Raw genomic sequence first — 22139 nt, forward strand, 5'->3', positions numbered from 1 at the left:
AGCAATATTTATTTGTTGGTCGTGAAGCGTCTTCCCTAAACAAGGCACCCAGGGGGCGGCCGGTGCAGCTGTGTCAGTCACTAAGAAGGCCCCGTGCGCGCGGGTCTTTCCTTTTGCTTTTTTGTGCATCTGGATGCTCTGCATGTTGGCTGTCACCCCAGCGCGGTGCACTACTGATATACACACACCATCTAACACCTGGTGATGCTGTGTCCTACTCTGGGGTGACGCCAAAGGTCCTTGGTGTGGGTAACAGGTTGTTTTGCCCTTCTTGGCGGCACGGGAAAGAAAACAAACCTCGCGCGCGCAAGTTACCGCTGGCGTGCACCTTCTGCACGATGTGTCCTTCTGCAGCCCCCAAGCGGTCCACTGGTGTGAGATGCGGCCCTGGAGCTGTGTGCAAGTTTCCACTGACGCTTCGCAGCCTACATAGAGCGCTCTATGCACGTTAACTTCAGTTCATCCCTTGGCCACGATACTAAACAAGTCTGTGTAGAGGGTCGCATCCCCACCCCTAGCATAGCTGAGAACTGCACATTCGGGCGGGGAGGAGACCTTGGGGGGGCGAGGGCTGTTACATTTCGCTTGCGCTGTGGCTCGCACGTGCGAATGGTGTATACAGCGCCTGTCAACTTCCGGGGCTCCTGTGATGAAGAGGGAGTCCCGGCACCAAAGAGGAAGAAGATAGCAGTGCGAGGCTCCTATGCCCAAGGAGGAAGCCCCGCATCGTGCTGCTAGAAATTTTAAGGAGCTGGAGATTGACAGCAGCCAGCCGCCACACCGGGTGAGTTTCCAAGTTTCCTTTTGGGGGAGGGGGGGAGGGGGGCGGCTTGGTCGGGCGGGCAGCCAGTTTTAGTGGCACGAGGAAAACGCAATTGTGCTGGTGTGAAAGGAGCACTTCTGTGCACGGTGATGGGCCGTGGAGCCAACGGCGGAGGGGGGAGGGCCGTGGAGCTGATGGCGGAGGGAGGAGGGAAAGTGAAAGTAAGCAGGAGGCTTGCAGGGGAGACAGGAGATGGGTGTGCGCGCGTGTGTTTCAGGCATGCTGTCCGCACGCGACCTTATCCGATTCCGGCATGCTGCGCGTTCCCATCTCCTGTCTCCTTGGAAGCAGAGCCGGCAACTATAGGTCTCGCAGGCGAGACAGCGCTTTCGCCCTGTAATCGCCAGGTGCGAGACCTAAAAAAGTAAAGTATGGACTATGGACACAAGCATTCAAAAAATAGATTTGCCATTTCTCGATCTTGTCAATTGTACCCAAAAGACTATGGGGTCCATTAGGATGTAGGGCGGATCGCCACCACCCGCATGGCTCCCCTACATCCTTCACCGCCCGCCACCCATTTCCCCCCGCCATATTAGTATGGCGGGGGTAGAACCGCGGCGGACGAGAAGACCCTCCGCCGCATTTCTGCCCGGTCGACAAGTCAACCGGGTAGAAAAGGTTTTAATATGGTGGCGGTGCGTGTTAGACACCGCCATCCATATTACGATACATGCAGGGATGTGCCTTTCCGTGGCTGCATTGTCGCCACAGAAAGGCATGCAGTCTTTGCTATTGGGGGCCTGTAGCGGGCCCCCAGGAATTTGTGGGGTGGGTGGTGCACATGGGGGGTACCTTTGGTACCCCCCTGCAGTTTCATGCACAACATGGCAGGCACTGCGCTGTGCCTGACACGTTGTGCGTGAAAATGCACGACATGCCTTTTTGGTATTGCGGCTGGCGGTGCTGAAAGCACCGCCCGCCGCAATGTCAAGAATGCAGGATGCACCCGCCAGTGTGGCGGATGCATGCTTATCACCCCCACAGGACCGCCGCACTTATGGCGGGCGGTCCCTTTCTACGTCAGGATGGCGGGCGTACAAAGTCCGCCTGCCATCCTAATGATGCCCATAGTAACTTTTAAATTGTTGTTGTACATTATATGATGATTATAAATAGTAATGTGAGGTGCAGAGAGGTCACCATGGTGTTGTATGTGCAAATATAAAACATGAAATAAAAATCAGTGACTTGCAACTCTGTACACTTAGGAGAAGATTTACTACGATTCTACGCCATGTTTGCACCACAAAAGTGATGCAATTCGGCACAAGATCTTTTTTTTCCAATTTACTTTCCAGCGCAAAAATTTTTATGTGCTGGAAATAACGTGAAAGTGACGTGAAGCAGTGCATAGCGCTGTTTTGCATTACTTAGTGCCAAGGGGGTGTACCATGGGTTGCATTCCCATGCAGCCAACAAAAGAAAATCCACCCTCGCGGGTGAGGGAGAAGGGTGTCACCTGCCAAAAGGTACTGTTGGGACGTAAGCATGTCTCACAAATGATAACAAGAACCCAACTAGGTGCAAATTCAGGGAGAATGCAACAAAAAATGAGAATAAACAAAAGAATATATGCTACACGAAATATAATTTACTAGAAATACAACAAATATAATCAATATACTTTGTTGAAGAATGCATCAAAGCAACCAAAAATAGACATACAAAAACAAATATATTATGTGCTGCAAAACTTTTCAATAGAACACAGGGATTTTATAATTCTTTTTAGGCCATTTACGGGCCAATACCACAATTAAAAACAATGAAAATATTACATCCCCACAAACAGAGGTATCAACAATTAAAAACAGGCTCCAACCACATACACAAGTGCTCTCATTCGTCTGGGTATGCACACATTCAAGCCAACTCACATACAACAGTGACACCCTAAATATATAGAACCCAATACAAAAAGAGAAAAGAAAGACAGAGACCAATAAATATATAGTATAGTGGGCAATAGTGCATAAATATCAACAGGAAATTCCTGCCCAATGATCTCTGTCTTGCACGGTGCTGATGCGCGTTTCGGTGCTGGGCTAACTGGTAGCCGTCACCTTCCTCAGGGCACTAAAAATATAAATCTCTATTACTCAGCAACAAATGTGGGGGAAACAAGGCAAAGCATAAACAAATTATGTACACAAGTATTCAGTTGGTGGCAAGGATCCCAGATCAAAATATGTTCCGTTTATAGCGGTTCCATTAAAGTGTAAATCCAAGAAGGCCAACGCCTAACGTGAGCTCCGGGAATAGCGAGCTGCGTGTGTAGCTGATACAACTATCCAGGCAGGGTAGAGGGCCGGAAGCTCAAGTAAAGCAGCTTTGTCCAAGCGGAGACATAGAAAAACTAGTTCTAATAGCTAAGAAAATGTGTAGAGCTCAAAGTCCAATACAGAAGCGAGCACAGCAGCTTCCTATTCGAGCAAGGATAAGAGACTCCAATTCAGAAGCGAGCGGGAGGCTCGGGTCAGAATAAATATGTTCATAGAATCTCACGAATTTCGAGTTGCGCTCCTATCGTCGCGCCCGGCCGGGCAAAGAAGAAGAAGAAAGTCCACGGGCCTCCGGGGTGGATAACAGGTTCAAATAGCCGGTAGAAGCAATTAGGGTCCCGGGCTCCAGGCACAGGTCACGGCGTCCGTCAGGTCAACGATAGACCAAATGCAACCACCCCAGGTTTCTGATGCTAACCCCTATTTACTAAATAAAGTAGAAAGGGTTTAGCGTCAGAAAACTGTGCCCTTTTGAAGTCAGTGCAAGGAAGGAGAAATACTTTCACTTCTTCTTCCTTTTCCAACTTTGTACGTTTGCTGCACTTTGCAGCACACATACAAAGAGGGGAAAGGGTTAAAGTTAGTCTAAGCAGCATGGTATTTTGTACTGGAAGAATACCCTTCTAGTACAAAACCTGTGCTACACTCACGGAGTCACCCTTGCACTATGGTGCAAATGTGTCTCCGTGGCACACGGCTGCTGATTTCAGTGCTAGCGCTAGGGAAAGAGGAGTAGAGAGACACATTTCTAAAAATATGGTGCTCTCCTCCTCTCTCCTTGTCACGCAGCACAGCATTTGCGGCGGCTGCACTGAGCTGCAGGAATAAGTGTTAAATCTGTCCCTTCATTTTGTTGTTGCTGCTCCTGTTAAACACATGGATTTCAACCGGTTACTAGACAAAATATCGAAAACATTATATAGAATGGACAGAAAATCGACTTCAAAATATAGAATGGACAGAATATCGAATGGACATAATATAGTGATTAAAAATAGAGAAATGCAGGTAAGTAATATCGACCGTCAAAATATCGAAGTACATAATATAGGCATTAAAATATTTCGAATTTTTAATAATGTCGATTTTTTTAAAAGTGTTTTGTATGTTAGTATATGTGTTCAAAGTGTATATTAATGTTGTAATGTATGTTTAATTTTTTTTAAGTAATGAATTTTATGTTATCTTATTTTTGCGTAATTTAATTCCGTAGCAGGTTGTGGGTTTATAGGGGAATGGAGTGGGAAGTAATTTAATTATAGTAAAATAAATATTAATTTTTAGGAATTATTAATTATTTTTAATTTAATTTTGCGTTTTAGTTCTGTAGCGGGTTGTGGGTTTATATGGGAATAGGGTGGGAAGTAATTTAATTGTAATTAACGAAATATTTATTTGTATTTATTTGTATTGATAATTAATTTCATTGTTAATGATTAATTGGTAATTCATTTTTATTAATTGGTAATTCATTTGTATTAATTGATTAATTGATAAATATGTTGATTGTATTAATTTATTATTCGGAGTGGGTTGTGGCTTTATAGGGGAATAGGTTGGAAAGTAATTTAATTGTAATTAAGTAATTATTGAAATTATTTTTGTGTATTGATAAATAAGTTATTGTTAATTAATTATTAATTGGGACTTTTTTACTACTTATTACATTTTTGGTATTGAAATGTAATTGGTTGTTAATTAATTATTAATAGGTAATTAATTTTTAATACATAATATTTATTGGTATTTATAATTAATTAATTATTGAATCTTTTGTAATTGGTAATTCATTGTAATACATTGTTTATTGGTATTGATAATTAATGTATTCTTATTTAAATATTAAATCATTATTTTCCCTACTGTTGCACTCACTGGAGTGGGAATAGTAATTTTTACCCCTACGCTATCCAACGCTTTCCCTGCTGTTGCACTCTATGGAGTGGGAATAGTAATGTTTACCCCTACGCTATCCAACGCTTTCCCTACTGTTGCACTCTCTGGAGTAGGAATAGTAATTTTTATCCACACGCTATCAAACGCTTTCCCTTCTGTTGCACTCTCTGAAGTGGGAATAGTAATTTTTACCCCTACGCTATCCAACGCTTTCCCTACTGTTGCACTATCTGGAGTGGTGAATAGTAATTTTTACTCCTACGCTATCCAACGCTTTCTCTACTGTTGCACTCTCTGGAGTGGGACTAGTATTGTTTACCCTCCCGCTATCCAACGCTTTCCCTACTGTTGCACTCACTGGAGTGGGAATAGTAATTTTTACCCTCCCGCTATCCAACACTTTCCCTACTGTTGCACTCACTGGAGTGGGAATAGTAATTTTTACCCTACCGCTATCCAATGCTTTCCCTACTGTTGCACTCTCTGGAGTGGTAATAGTAATTTTTACCCCTACGCTATCCAACGCTTTCCCTACTGTTGCACTCATTGGAGTGGGAATAGTAATTTTACCCCTCCCGCTATCCAACGCTTTCCCTACTGTTGCACTCACTGGAGTGGGAATAGTAAATTTTACCCTCCCGATATCTTACGCTAAAAATATTGAACATTTATTATTAATATTAAGTTTATATATATATATGTATTAAAAAATAAAAATGCATGTTTTTTTTTTTACTTACATTGATTATTTATTCATTTTAAGGTTGTGTAAGTATTTTTAAGTATGTTTTAGTTAATTATATTTATTATTTTAGTAATTTTACAATACTTTTAATATATTTTAAAAATTCGATATTTTAACAAACTATATTATTTACAATGATATTTTGGATTCGATATTTTTATACTTACCTGTTTGTAGATAGGAATTTGATATTCTGGCATTCTATATTTTGTCCACGATATTTTGGCAGGTCGATATTTTGCTCCTCGATATTCTGTCAGTGATCCATTTTAACCAGTCTCATGTTAAATGTGAATAGTGGATGTAATTCTAATTTTTTTTGCCATTTGCACTTGGAATCCTACTTGTATAATGGAAACGTTGAAACTAGAAGTTTCCAGCAGCAGAGGAAAACAAAGAAAATCCTCGCTTTTGTGACCTATTGGCCAATGTTTATTGTGATGCTTTATAGCATTGACGAAAAAGACGTGAATATGCCACACACACATGAGCAAGTATATATTATCACATCATGCATACATGTGTATGCATGATGATGTATGTGTGCACATGTATCAACATGCATGTGCACACCTACTGATTCATGCAGGCACTATTTTTTTTATTTTATTTACTGATCCAAATTGGTGGCCTCCAATCTGAGTGGTAAATAAAAAGAATTAAAGTTCACTTTTGCCAAAGAGCATTACTGAATGTGGACCAGCCTGCAGCAAATGAAAGTTGATACACCCTCCAAAAAAATGTATAAAAAGCAGTTTAAAGAATGTGATAGGTAGGGCATGAGGGGTGCAAGAGCAACAAAGGAATGGGTGGGAAAGTGTGTGAGGAGAAGTAACAGAAAGTCAGTGGAAGGAGCAACGGATGAGCTCCTCAACACACCCACAAGCAGGACCCCATTAGATTGCAGTCCAAGAAGGGCAAAAAAGAAAAAAAAGACAGCAGGCCTTTTCCACCTATGCACCAAGGATCTGGACCAACATCCTGTGGAATCCATCAGAACTGTCCCAACACTGCTCCAAATTAGAAAAGAGTTAAAGACTCATCTCTTTAACCCCTTGTGTGCTAGTGACGAGCTCAGCTCGTCATGAGGGACGGTTGAGCTGCTCTCATGACGAGCTCAGCTCGTCACAGCCGTTGGAACGTTCGCACGTGGGGATAATTTCCCCGCTGTGCTGAACGTTCCAAAACGGGTGTGGTCGTGACGAGCTCAGCTCGTCATGAGGGCAGCTCCGCTGTGCCTCATGACGAGCTGAGCTCGTCCCCAGCACAGCGGCGCCGCGCGCGGCCCCCACTCCCCCCGCACAGCGGGGGGAAAACACCCCGCAGCTAAGGGGTTAAAGAACACTACATCATAAAGCAATTAACCATCCACAGCACAGTTTCCTCTCCTATTACTTGTTGACTTTATGCATGTCTTAGCCCATGCACACTGCTCTCCTTTTGGTTTGGTTTACACTATAGAAATACCATATATATACATGGATAGATTTGAGCTTTAGGGTGTGGGAGGATTAAATAAAAAGAAATAATATTTGAAGAAAGTGGGGGGGAGAATAGAGCAGCAGTGAGTTCATGGGGAACCGATTATCAAATGGGGCAAGCATCAAAGAGGGAATGAACAAGTGAGGGGAGAGGCGGAGCAACATAGAGCACGGGGTACAGGTATTGGGAGGAAGGAACACACAAGGGATAGAGCTGAAAAACACATGCCCTCTCAAAAGTAGTTCTCCAAATGTGAGCAGCAGAAGGCTACAAGACAACCAATCAAAAGGATGGTAAAGAAGCTATGGGAGGGACAAACACAAAAGAAGGAAAGCAAACCATTGAATTAGAAGCAAGCAATTGAGAGTGACAATAAAGCTAAGGAATGTTAAGCACAGGGTGGGCTCCATGCCCAATGTATGTTTTTGGTATGGTCCACAAGAGGTCTTCCGCAAACAGGTAAAACATTTTAGATGAAAGGTAAAAACAGGGCTGTGTAAGCCACGCACAACTAACACGGAACAACTTGGCATATCTGATACCTGTTGTTCTCTTGATGGGTTCACTACACAGTCTAACGGTGAGGGAATAACTTCTAGTTACTCACTTACAGACAGTGGCCCTAGAACCCAATGGCGGTTTCAGAATTCATCCTTCCTGGTTAATTAACTTTATTTTTCCCTATTTCTGACCCCCTAGTATTAAAAAAACAAGCATTGGCAAAGCCAAGCGGACTGGAATTGTCCTCCAGCCTTTTGACTTTGCTAATTCTTGTTTTGTTCTGTCTGATTTTTGCAAAACGTTATAGTTGGGGAAGTTGCCCGGCCCTCATAAATCAACCCCAAAAAAATATTGAGTAAAGGAAAAAAAATATTTTTGGGTCCAAAAGGCACATTTTACCTTTAGTAGTCCCTGGCACTAAATGGAACTACTTTGTGTGTGGATGTGTTTTTTGTGAAAGGGAAGCATGTTGTAACTCCCAGTAAAGTCATTCAATGGTTGAGGTGGGCAGAAGAAAAATGTGAATGGCACAACAACAGACTTATAGATGAAATGTGGCTGAAAACTCCTATAAGTAACTACGATATACACATAATTTTAGTAAAATCAAAGCGTCAAACTTACACCTGACCTAAAAAGTCAATTGAGATGGTTGGCTGTCAGTCTCTTGCCTTTGCTACATTTTTTGGGAATGTTTTGGTAAATCGTTATTACAAATGGAGAAGGTTGAATAGACAGATAGAGAGGATTTCAAAAACAGATAGAAAGGCTCGCAGAGACAGTGATAGATTGCTAGATAGATAGATAGACTTGCAATGATAGAAAGACTTGCATAGATAGATAGATATGTTGATTTTACACAGATGGATAGATTGATAGACTTGCAAAGATAGGTAGATAAACTGCCAAAGATAGATAGATATAGTGATAGATGTGGAATGATAGATATATTCATAGATAGACTTGCAAAGATAGATAGATAGGTAGATAGATAGATAGATAGATAGATAGATAGATAGATAGATAGATAGATAGATAGATAGATAGATAGATAGATAGTTAGTTAGATAGACGGACAAACAAATAGATACGCAAAGAGGGAGCTAAGTAGATAGATAAATAGGGCTGGATAGATAGATAGATAGATAGATAGATAGATAGATAGATAGATAGATAGATAGATAGATAGATAGATAGATAGATAGATAGATAGATAGATAGATAGATAGATAGACAGACAGACAGACAGACAGACAGACAGACAGACAGATAGATAGATAGATAGATAGATAGATAGATAGATAGATAGATAGATAGACACATAACAGATTCAATTAGTAATAAAATAGTTAATATATACAAATATAAGTCTGATATATAGGAGCACTGAAAGCAAACTAGAAAGACATACAGGCATGACATACAGAATAAATTTCTTTACCATTATAGCGGTAGTCCTTAATTAAAATACACCCAGGAATGCAGCTATAAATGAACTTCATTGTGTGCATTCTAAAAAGAGAACTACTTTATAAAAATTGATTCAGATGGACAGACTCTTGTATACTCAGAAAAAGCAGCAATCAGATAAACAATTGCAGTTCCAAAAAGAATTTACAACATCATTGGCAGTCTATAAAGCTGGAATGTGTCCTGTGCTGTAAAGAGCTTGTAGAAAGCATGTTGCTATCATATCAGCATCTAAACCCAAAGACACAACTAGGGCCGGCTTTAGGCATGTGCAAGCTGTGCACCTGCACAGGGCCACCAAACCCCAGGGGCCACCACGCCAATATATATCCTTAATATATTAATCCTCTGAGGATGGATACATATTTGCGTGGAGGCCCCTGGCAGGGATTTGGCGGCCTCCGGCTCTGTTCCACTTCTAAACACCCTGACCCCCTCCCCTCTTTACTGGCCTGCGCGCTCCGCCCTGCCCGGACCCTCTCTTCCGGGCCCCCTACCTACGCTCCCTGCCCAGGGCCACCATGAGCCTAGAGCCGCCCCTGACACAACACTGAAGTAATAGGTAAAAAAAAAAACACTGGCACTGAAGGGAACTACCTTGTACAAGGATGAGCTCCTTGTAAAAGTGCAAAATGCAGTCACTAAAAGTGAAGTTAGCCACTAGGCTGACCCACTGCCCCTTGCTGTTTGCTGTAGTGGCCATAAGCAAAATGTGAATGACACAACAACAGAGCAATAGATGAAGAGAGCTGGCTGAAAGCACCTTTAAGTAAGTATGTTATACATATCATTTTTGTAAAACAAAAAGTTGTGGCTAGCGCCAGACCTAAAAAAATGAGTTGAGGATACATATATTTTTAATATAGAATACCATGATCTGCTGGGTCTGGTGGCTCAGTGGACTAATGCATCCACTGCAGGGGCCTGTGATCGACCACATGGTTACAGGTTCAAATCCTGGCGGGTACACTCAGCCTTTCATCCATTTGAGGTCGACAAAATGAGTACCATTGAGGTGGGTAACAATATACATCTGTTATTTCAGCGCCAAGATACCCAGTTGCTGGGGTGAACGTGCGCTTTACAAATACACCGGTTATGTTATGATGTTTTTGTTAGGCATACATAACTGGCAAAGATGAAGACTTTACAGTTCCTGGCCCTAATTATCGCAAGATACCCCGTCAGCTGAGTGGCAAGAAACACGCGCTTTGCAGCACCGCACTGCACGCTTAGCTTGTGCAGTAAACCCGAAAGATTCTCCGAGCTCAAGTCAGGCGCAGTAGCTTTAAGAGCGCTCCTTTACAGCTGTCTCCACTGGGCGCGGTGGCAGAGGTCCTTGCTGCGGACCACTGCATGCTCTGCAGCGTGCAGCACTGCGCACCAACCCAGCACCGGGCAGATAGAGGCTGGAGCAGCCCTTCTAGAAGAAGCCGCTCGGCTCCATCTCACCTGCCGGCCTCGCTCAGGCTGCCGAACCCGCTCCCATTACAGCACGTCATCGCCGTTTCCTCTCTAAAGACTCTGCTAGGCTCACGGCTTCTATGAAGCTGCACTTGTGCACCCACCGTGTTGTTATAAGCCCCTGCACTCTTCATATGGATTTATTGTATGCGGTAGCCTAGCAAGAATGTGATGGGCCCTGGAGCAAGCAAGAAAATGCTCCGTTGGACAGCTGTTGGGGTAATTGAATAAATACAGCAATTATGAGGGTAAATTGAGCCCCTGAGGGCTCTGGGCGTGGTGCACGGCACCTATTGCACCAATTGTAGCTACGCAGCTGATTTTTGGGGAGACAGCTCATGCACATAAATTTGAAATAGCTGAAATGGTTAATCCCGTTATTTGCAAGGCAGATTTTGCGAGGGCTGCCGAGCCCCTACAGCCAAAGTGTCCATGGCTGTGCTGCTGTGACCACGTTCATTGTGTTCTGACTGGGCCCAGCCGCTGCCTCGCAGGTAATTTAAATCCGCACTTTCTCCCTTTAGAGCCTCAGGCTGTCACCCAGCCCTACCCTCAGGGCCCCGGACTGACACTGCCTGACCGCGCTTGTCCCTCACACGTCAGGAGGGACAGATCAGATGACCGCTGATGTAAAGGTGACGCCGTGTTTACTCTCCTCACTCATGATGAGGCAATGCCTGAGGCGCAGAGCCAAGGAGCTAAATATAATGAGGTGTGTGCAGCTTGTGAGAAAGGCCTGAGCCCGGGCCCATTGACTGGACAGCAGCAGGCACTGCAGCCAAGAAGCGCGAATACACAGCGCAATACAAGGGGGGGCCAATAGGCCCCCACGCAAGCATGGCGGGGCCCGGCCCCTCCCACACCCCGTCCCTTTCGGGGCCGCTTGCCCCGCGCCCTCGCCCCGGAAGTACTGGTGTGCTTCCGGGGCGAGGGGGCGGGGTCGCGGCGGCGAAAGGGTTAAAAGCCTGGGGAGCGCGGGAAGCGGCCTCTTTGTGCCCGCGCTCCCAGGCTCGCTCCTCGCCCCGCCGTGGGGCCGTGTAATTTTCTCTTTTTATCTTGCAGAGATCACAGGTGTGTCGCGGTATTTCCAGCGGTCGGCATTGGTGCTAGGACTATCGTGTGCAGGTCTATGCGGGGCAGCGGAGTTTTCTTGGACGCGGCCAGCATGGATTCTGGAGCGGACGGCGCAGCATGGGAGAGTGGTCTACGTAATCGACAATACTAGTTCGGGGTGACCGGGGGGCTTGCTGATTCAAGTTACACTGGCGTACGTGCTTGCCTAGGCCTATATGCACTTGCATATCAACTTAACAACATTTGGCACTCAATTCTTCCCCACCTGTTTTTTGCCTAGGTAAGTCAGCCATACCAAAGGTCAGCCAGGAAATTGCCATTCCATAGTAGGCCTGTTAGTGTCAGGTACTTTCCCCAGAGGACATAGAACACGCAAAACTCACGATGGTAGTGTGGATCTAAAGAGGAAGGTCGTGATCATGCCGAAATCCCAGCTCTGATACTGCTGGTGCTCTTATATGGGCAGGAGGGTCAGACAGATTTGCAGATGAACAGGGCTGAACTGGGGGAGGCAGTATGGGTTGATCAACGGTAACACATTAAACCCTGATCTCTTGAAACTGGCAGCGGGAGGGCCACCTGTTACTTGCAACTTGTTAAGGAAATGATGCTCAGTCTGGGAACATGAGAATAATATATATAGGTTATGGTTGCCCCTTAGTTATATTACGCGTTACCACTGTCAGCCACGGTCGAAGCCAACAGTCAGGCGCGGGGGGTTCGATACTTAGATTACGTATATTTCATCAAGTCGTGCTTGGGTGGGTGTTAATACAAACTGACTGTTCCTTTTAAACTGATATCCTAATCATCCTTAAGGAGTCATGAGGGCGTTATGGGGTGCACTGGGGACCCCATCCTTTGTGTCACTGCACTACACACTGGGTAGTATTCGCCATTGAAGGCCATTTTACAGGGCACTCTTCGTAACACTAGTACAGTCAGGCTACAGGGGACACAAACTGAGGCGATGAGCAACACTTAGTCGGAAGTGTTTTAGGAGTATGCATCTGACACCAATTGTATATCAAACGTAGCAAGGGATGGCAATGTAAGACTAGCACGTATACAGCAGCTATCGCCAGAAACACTAATGGTTTGTGTTTATCTTTTCCATTTATGTATGGCCGGGTCCATGGTGGATATCTGGAGTGCTCCGCATCACAACAGCTGCTACAGGTGGACAGCCCAAGGGATGCTGACGTCAGGTACAGGATGGCAAACAACAACGCAAGTGGGATGGGCGAGCGATCAAAAGACGCAAGAAGTGCCGACACAGAGTTGATTGTTTCGGTGTGTAAGCCCGTATATTGGGCTAGCGGCAGTAATGTAGCAGGATGTGGTTTCACAAAATGGCAGTATTTGCCGTAACAGGAAAATGTATACCTACAGTAACGGCGCCTGTGCACGCGGGGCCACCAGTGTCAGCATGATATGCATAGACCACCAATTGGTAAGTGACAACGGTAGAGAGGGGACAGTACACAAGGGTGTGCAGTTCCTAACCTCGGCAACCCCAGGAATGGTAGGCTTAGGCAACGCCTCATTTCCCCGGTTCAGGAAGTAGGGACTTCCATGTTAAAAGTAGTACCATACACTTAACACTTTACAGAGCGTAGTGGCTAGGTGTGGATGGTTAGCATACTGTACAGTATCCCAGTGGGAAGGGTGGAATGGTAGTACCAGGATACCCCCGATCATAGCATCCGCGGGGACCCTCGAGAGGCGTGCCCCCAAACCCTCGTTCATTTTAGGACATGGGGTAACGATGATAGGACCCAGATTGCACCATGGGGGGCTGCTTTTTCCCCCGGCTGCACGTAAAAGGGGGGGGGGAATAGGCGAGTGCACAGAGTCACTCGGTGAAGAATCACTCGATAAAGAGGATCCACACTTGGTTTGAGAAACTATTTCATACACATTAATCTCAGAATGTCCCACAGGGGGTCATCACAGGACCAAGTAGACTAACAGTCGGCTGATAATGAGGGGTTGACGTTTATTAGACGCTCTACTCACAGGGTGGGGGGGTCCAGTGGACAGAGTCGGGGAGGCCCTAGGGATAGGGAACTAAATAGCAGGGGTAGAGGGTTCTTGGATTATGAAGCTATGACCTTTCTGTGGAGGCGGTTGGGGGGGGGCCAGATAGTCGGTAAACTACCTGGCCTGTGGCGGTAAGGTCATTAATCGGTGAGCAGCATTTTAAGGTCCTTACGGGGGGGCGGACCCATTCACGAAAGGGGCCGCCCGCGGGAGGGGCCATTGGTCTCTCTCAGAACTTCAGGGGCAGGATATGATATCCCGTTGTAAAGGGTGCGGGGGAGGGAGTCTACGCTTTCCTCAGGCTGGTAGCCACCCCTCACAACACTGAGACGTCACTAAGGTGCGCGAGTGTCTGGGCCCTCCTGTTATGGTTAAATGGAGTTCCGGGAGCGCACGTGGGTGTAACGTGCCCTGGGTTGCGCATGCGCATCTTCAACGTGAGAGCGCAGCTGTAAAAGGATCTGACACCGGTTGGCGACCTTGCCGTAGGACTTTATTATTAAAAATATTAGAATGCAGTTTAATTTTCAGGATGATTAGATTACGTTAGGAAACACGCTGTACTAGCTATTTGTTAAGGTTAGCCCATCATACCATGTCGAAACGGATGTCAATCTAATCTTCTGAAAAGTGTGCATTTTAATAATTGTCAGAAATGTTTATTTGATTAAAATTTTTGATTTGTTTTTATATTTTAATAAATACGGCCAGGGGGGGGGCCCGTACCCCCCCTTGACTTCCAAAGACCCCCATGTGTCGACTGGTTGAGTTGGGTAATTCAGTCAGTGTTTTAAGGGGGGAGGTGGCCGGCAGTCCAAGACCATGCTGCCAAGGCCGAGCGGCCATTTTAACCCTCCCCACTAGGGTAGAACTGGATAGGATAACGCCTGCTTTTCACAGAGTTTGGATATGGAAAATAAGGTGAAAAACGAAGTACTTGTTATGCTGAAAGTCCATTGGTTGCTGGAAAAGCCACAAAAAGATGTGTAGGAAGAAACCTCCAAGGTAACCTGAATATGCTGGTTCCGTCTGGGTGAACGGTTCCGTCTGGGTGAACGGGCAGGTCACAAGTCAAAATCCCAGAAAGGTCAACCTGCAATGTTATCCTTCAATGATTGATAAAGTGAATGTCATTAATGGGTAATATAAAACATGTTACACACCCAGTTTTCACAAGGGAAATAATAACGGTGGTATTAAGCCCTCCATTAAGTGGGGCAGATTGGATTGGGGCTGATTTAATGGGGTCGATCAGAGTAGGGTAGTTTGGATTGGATTGAGGTGGAGTGGTTTAGATTGGACTGGAGTGGGGCAGATTTGGGTGACTTGTGGTAGATTGGAGTGAAGTGTAGTGGGGTAGAGTGGAATGGAGTGTGGTTGATTGGGGTAGAGAGGAGTGGGTTAGAATGGGTGAATTGGAGTGGGGTAGATTCAGGTAGAGTGAAGTGGGGTAGATTGGAGTGGAGTAGGGTGGAGTGGAGTTGGAGAGATTGGACTGGAGTCAAGATTGGAGTGGAACGAGATAGATTGGAGAAGAGTGGTGTGGGTAGATTAGGGGATGATTAGATTAGGGTAGATTGAAATGGGGTAGATTGCAGTTGGGTGGAGTGGAGTAGTTTGGGGTAGATTGGAGTGGAGTAGGTTGTCAAGGGGTAGATTGGGTGGAGTGGGGTAGGTAGATTGGGGTGGAGTGGGTTATATTGGAGTGGAGTGGGATAGATTAGAGTGTGCTAGATTGGATTGGGGTAGATTGTAGTGTGGTACACTGAAATGCGGGAGACTGGAGTGAGGTAGATTGGAGTGAAGTGGAGTGTGGGAAAGTGGAGTGGAGTAGATTAGAGTGAAGTGGAGTGGAGTGGGGGAGATATGGGTGGATAGGTATGTCTTAGATTGGAGTGGAGTGGGGTAGATTGAAGTGCAGTAGATTAGAGTGGAGAGGAGTTGAATAGATTGCAGTGGAGTTTAGAGTGAAGTGGGGTAAATTGGAATGGAGTGGGGTAAATTGGACTGGGGTAGATTGGAGTGGAATCAGGAAGAGCGGAGTGGATGGGTTTGGGGTACATTGGAGTGGGGTGGATTTGGATAGATTGGAGGGGTAGATTGGAGTGGAGTTGGATTGACTGGGGTAGATTGGAGCAGAGTGGGGTAGATTCAAATGGAGTGCAGTAGATTGGTGTGGCATGGGGTAGATTGAAGTGGGGTGGAGTTGACTGGGTTAGATTGAGAAGAGTAGAGTGAGGTAGAGTGGAATGCAGTAGTTTGGAGTGGGATAGATTGGGGTAGAATGAAGTGGGGTAGACTGGAGCAGGGTGGGGTTGATTGGGCTAGATTGAGTGGGGTGAGGTGGATTGGAGTGGAGTAGATTGGAGTTGGGTGGACTGTGGTAGATTGTAGTGGAGTGAGTTAGATTGGATCTTAGTGGAGTGGACTGGAGTAAATTGGAGTTGGCAGATTGGGTTAGAGTGGGGTAGATTAGGGTGGGTGGGGTAGATTGGGGTGGGGTGGAGTGGGGTAGATTAGAGTGAAGTGGGGTAGATTGGAGTGGGGTATTTTTGGGTAGAGTGGGGTAGATTGGGTGTAGTGGAATGGAATTTAATAGATTGGAGTGTAGTAGACTACGGTAGATTGTAGCAAAGTGGGTTGAGGTAGTTTGGGGTGGATTGGAGTGGGGTGAAGTAGATTGGAGTGGGTTAGAGTGGTGTGGTTTATGTGGTGTGGAGTGGAGGAGCGTTACATGGAGTGGCGTGTTGTGTCATGGAGTGATTGTGGTAGACTGGAGTGGCATGGAATAGAGTAGAGTGGCGTGGCGTACTGTAGAGTGTCTTAGAGGGAAAGGGGCACAGAGCAAATGGCATGTCCTAGAGTGGAGTGGCTTAGAATGGAGTGGCGCGGCATAGAGTGGAAGGGCATAGAGTGGAGTTGCATAGTGTGGAGTATGCATGATGTGGTAGTGAACTGCCAGTACAGACAACCCATTTTCAATTGAAATTACCATTACATTTGCACCGAAATATCGTTACAGGTGTTTCCGCCCCCAAACAGGCTCATTACCGAGATTATGTGTGTTCGGCGGGCTGCAGGCGTCTCCTGATCTCTGACTCTGCGCTATGCGGCCTTCTTCCGGGTCCCTCCCGTTACTCGGAGGTGACCCGCTCGGCCAAAATGGCTCATTTTTGTTCTTGCTGTGACCCGCAAGGCAAAAATTTTATCAAAAACACAGCGCGAGACCCGTCCTCGCGCTCTCCTTCAGCGCTCTTTTAACTGCCTGTTTCCCTGTCTCAGTTTACCGATTACCCTCGCATTCCTGACCTTTTGGGCTTTAAACCCTTAGATCTACTTATTTTAGTTGGCGCGTTTTTCAGCGGATCTCTCCTTGTCAACTAGAATACTTGATCTTAATATAAAAAATAAAAAAAAATGGGGGAACAGTTTATTCGGACAGGTAGCGTTTATTTATTTATTGTTTATTCACCTGTCATCCCTCGTTACATTATGTCACAGGGAGACTCCTCCTTTAATGACCCCCCATTACTCAAGCCTCCCTTATAGGTCTCTTTGAGAGTCATTTGAAATCTTCCCTTAATGAAGCTATTGAAGCTGCTCTTAAGAGGAAAAGGGACACTCCTATTGAGCCAACGCTTTTTTCATCGGATGATGATGAGGTGGACCCACTCCCCTCTAAGGGCGGTAAGGTGTTAAAAAATCTAAACATATTGAACCTCAAAATCTTCCAAGGGGAACATCTGATAAAGTTTTATCTGTTGGTAGCCTTCGCGCTACGAGTGACGCTGGTGTCCCGAGCGGCACAAAAAGATCGAGCGGCCTTAATGGTGCAAAGAGCACAGGTGTCCCTTGCGGCACGCAGAGATTGGGTGTCCATCGCGGCACAATTGACCTCGTCAATGATGATGACGATTATTTATCCCCATTGGATTTGGAAGAGGAGGCTGATGAGTACATATTTGATCCTCAAGAAAAGCTTGAGGACGACCTCCTTGACGAGGACCTGGCTCTAACCTCTACTAGTATCAACACCATTAAAGACCATTCGGGGAATGAAATGTTTAATCCTTCTAAAATCACCCATCCTAGAGGTTCAGATTGGTGGCCTTTGGACCACGTCTCCCAATTTATTAAAGCCTGGATTGGCAAACCTCTTGAAAAGGACTCGCGTAACCTTATGAAATCTGAATGCCCAAAACCCTTTTTGGATAACAAAGCGGGGTCAACTCCTAATCTTGATCCTGAACTTTTGACCTTTTTGTTTAAAACTGGGAGAGATCCTCGCAAAGGCCTGGAACGCTGCCTTAAGCAGTGTCAGGATAAACTTTTGGATACCCTTGGTCCTTTGGCTAGGATCCTTGACATGGCTGAAGAGGCCTCCATGCATGGCACTCCAGTTGATACTGAACTCCTTAGAGGCTGGAGCCAGCGTGCCATCTGCCTTTTGGGCAACGCTAACGCTAACCTTACCTCGGAGAGAAGGAGAGCGATCCTAATGCGTATGAATCCCAAGTTAGGGGATTTGGCCAACAAAGATGTGCAAGGGGATCCCAATGGTCTTCTATTCGGAGAGTCCTTTATTAAGTCTCTTGGCAAATATGTATCCACCTTTGCAGCTTTTAACAAAGCACAGACAAATATGAGACGCATGTTTGGTGGAAGATTTTTTGGAAGGGTCGGCAGGGGAGGATCGGCTGTCGGCCGTGGTTATAACAGATCCTACTACCAACAGAATCAGCGTGGCTACTCAAGGAACTACCGGGGATACGGTAACTTCTTTCCCCAAAGAGGCCGGAACTATCGTAACAGAGGTGGTACCGGTCGTGGAAGATTCCAGTCCCAAGGACAAGGACAAGGTAAGACTCCCTCTTCTTGGTTCTTCCCTTCCAAAGGTAGGGGGAAGACTCTCCCTCTTCAGTCACGTTTGGCCTTCTATAACAAACAATGCTTGGATTTTGGAGACTGTAAGTGGATTCAAGATAGATTTCATATCAATTCCCTTTCAGGCCAAACAACCCAGGGACCTTTCTCTAGACCAAGAACAGTCAGTTTTGGTAGATGCAGAGGTGAATCAAATGCTAGAGAAAGGTGCGATACGCATCATCCAAAATTCTGGTCAAGGTTTTGTGAGTACAATCTTCTTGGTGAAGAAAAAGGAAAAGGGTTGTTGGCGTCCTGTAATAAACCTGAAGGAACTGAATTCTTTTCTTGTTTATCGCCATTTCAAAATGGAGGGTATACACCTCCTGAGAGATCTCCTTCAAAAAGGAGATTGGCTCATAAAATTGGATCTCAAGGACGCTTACTTTACAATCCCTATGGATCCTTTTTTCGCAGAAGTTCCTGAGGTTCGTTTGGAGGAATGTAACTTACCAGTTCCAATGTCTCCCTTTCGGCCTATCTTCCAATCTTGGTGCTTCACCAAGGTGCTCAGGCCTGTAGTCGCCTCTTTAAGAAGAAGAGGGGTTCGCCTTATTATCTACCTAGACGACATCTTACTGAAGTCCCAGAACAAAGAAGAACTCCTATCCCATATGGATTGGACAATAAGTCTCTTGGAGAGTCTTGGCTTTATTATCAATATAGAAAAGTCTATTACGACGCCTTCTCAGAATCTGGAATGTTTAGGTTTCCAGGTGGACACGCCCTTAACCCAGTTACAACTTCCCAAGAAGAAATTAACAAAAATAAAGAAGGAAGTTTCTTATGTCCTATCCAAGGACCAGGTGAGTTTGAGAGAATTAGCGAGAATAGTGGGTCTTTTATCATCTTCCATCCAAGCTATTTCTCCAGGTCCCCTTCACTACAGGGCCTTACTGAGACTCAAAGCTTTAGGTCTGAGGAGGGGTCCTTGGTACTCAGATGTAGTTCCCCTGTCCCAAGATGCTCGGGAGGACCTTCTATGGTGGCGAAACAACTTAGACAGTTGGAATGGAAAGGCAATTTTCGGGAATTCACAGAGTTTTGTCTTGGAATCCGACGCGAGCAATCTTGGTTGGGGTGCCAGACTTGGAGAGGTGGAAACTGGGGGGAAATGGTCAAGAGAAGAGCTAACCCTCCACATAAATTCTCTAGAGATGTTAGCGTGCTTGAATGCCCTGATGAGCTTCAAGTCTATCCTCAAAAACAATGTGGTCCTGATCAAGCTAGACAATTTCTCAGCCGTTACTTATATCAATCGGCTAGGGGGAGCAAAGTCGAAACCTCTAGCGGATCTTGCAGAGAAGATTTGGTATTTCTGCTGGGATCACAAGATTTCTCTGAGAGCCGAGTTTATTCCGGGTCTTCTAAACACAAGGGCGGACTGGAATTCGAGATTCCTAAGAGATTCCAGCGACTGGAAACGGAACACTTCAGTGTTCCAAAAAATTTCAATGCTGTGGGGTCCTTTCGATGTAGACCTTTTTGCAAGCAGACTTACTTTTCAGGTAGATCGCTTCTTCAGTTGGAGGCCGGACCCCTTAGCCTTAGCAGTGGACGGTCTTCTCCAACCCTGGAAGTCCCTGATCTCCTATGCCTTCCCTCCCTTTGCCCTAATTCAGAGAGTTCTTTTGAAAGTTCGAAGAGAGCTTTGCCAAACTGTTCTAATTACTCCCTTTTGGAGTTCTCAGATTTGGTTCCCAGGGGTGATGGAGTTAACAATAGACTTCCCTCGCCTTATCCCCGGGAGTTTGGATCTCCTTCAAGGTCCCGACGGAGAATTTCATCCTCTTCTCTTAGAAGACAAAATGGACCTTCTTGTCTGGAAGATTTCAGGGGTTCGGGAAGATACTCTGGCCTTTCAGGAGAGGCTAAAGATCTTTTGGATGAGTCATGGGCTCCCGGAACAAGGAGAAGATATATTGGTTCCTGGAAAAAGTGGTGTAGTTGGTGCTTGGAACGAGATTTGGATCCCGTGGCTGCCCCTCCTGTAGAAGTGGCAAATTTTCTTGCAGATCTTTTTAGGTCTGGACTTTCTTACAGAACAGTTAACTGCTACAGATCTGCAATTTCTGCAGGTCACTCTCTATCAAATGACTTTTCTATTGGCACTGACCCTCTAGTTCGTAGAGTTATGAAAGGTATAAGACTCAAACGTCCTCCTAAGGCTAAGTATAATTCTTTATGGAATGTTAACCTTGTTTTTGATCTTTTTACCTCATGGCCTGATAACCTTTTTCTTTCCAGGAAACAGCTGTCTATCAAATTAGCTACACTCCTTTGTCTGATTTCTTTTAGACGTGTTTCTGATGTTAAGGCCTTAGAAATCTGTAATAAAAAGTATTCTCCTGATGGTGTACTGTTTGAAATTTGGAAAAGAACTGAAACTATGTCTGAAAATATTTTTTATCCTTACTTTTTGGATTGTCCCAAACTTTGTGTTGTTAATTGTATTAAAGCTTATGAGCAAAAGATGAGTGTTCTAAGACCTTTAAATGAAAATCAGTTACTGATTTCTTATGTTAAACCCTTTCGGGCAGTCTCCTCTGCTACAATTTCGAGATGGGTGAGAACTGTTATGCTTGAAGCTGGCATTGACTTATCCAAATTTGGTGCTCACTCTTCTCGAGGGGCTATGGCCAGCAAGGTTTTTTGGAGTGGTGGTTCTATTTCAGATATCCTCAAAGCAGCAGATTGGTCTAATGCCTCCACTTTTGTTAATTTTTATCTTAAGCCTGTTGAACATGTAAGTAATGTTGCTTTACAGAGCTTTAAACGTGCATAATGTAGCCTCCGGTCTTGTAATGAAATGTCGATTCTCCAATTATCATGCTGAGAGAATCTTGATTTCATTAAAGACAACGGAGGCTGACATTATCCCCCCCACCACTCCCTGGTGGTTGATTTGTTTATTCTGTGTTTTTTCACATTTGCAGGAAGTCACATCTTTAATCCTTGCCTGCTTTTATGTCTCTATTTTGTCCGTTTTTTACCATAAATTTCTTTCTTCCTTTTCAGAATCTTCATAATTATAAAAGAATCTATGGAGCATGTTTTTTTGGAAGAAGTTGTTTTATTCGTTTGCAGCTCTAAGAGGAAGATTGCTGGTCGTCATGGTGCTTTGTTGTTGCTATGGAATGTTTCTTTATGATGTTTGTTACACTTTAAAGGGCTGCATGTCCTGGGAGCAATAAAAGTTATTGCATAATGTCAGCCTCCGTTGTCTTTAATGAAATCAAGATTCTCTCAGCATGATAATTGGAGAATCGACATTACCATTACATTTGCCCCGAAATATGGTTTTACAGCACACAAATGATAATGTGAGCAAGTGCCATCACCAAGTGTATCGATATGTTTTGATCATATTCACATATTTGTTTCGGCCACACTTCAGAATTACAAAAACATTTGCTTCATTGGTACTAATTCT

General features: G+C 45.0%; 1 long non-coding RNA gene across 1 annotated transcript in view; it reads left to right on the forward strand.

Annotated features, from left to right (window-relative positions):
- Positions 1-21914, forward strand: part of LOC144755162 (uncharacterized) — a 182428-nt gene extending 160514 nt beyond the window's left edge. Inside the window, exon 2 of the long non-coding RNA XR_013594848.1 lies at positions 21725-21914. This is a non-coding gene — a long non-coding RNA (uncharacterized LOC144755162). The remainder of the gene's footprint in view (positions 1-21724) is intronic.
- The last annotated feature ends 225 nt before the right edge of the window (positions 21915-22139 follow it).

The sequence above is a fragment of the Lissotriton helveticus genome, chromosome 5_1 (genome assembly GCF_964261635.1).
Source record: "Lissotriton helveticus chromosome 5_1, aLisHel1.1, whole genome shotgun sequence".
Taxonomy (NCBI): domain Eukaryota; kingdom Metazoa; phylum Chordata; class Amphibia; order Caudata; family Salamandridae; genus Lissotriton; species Lissotriton helveticus.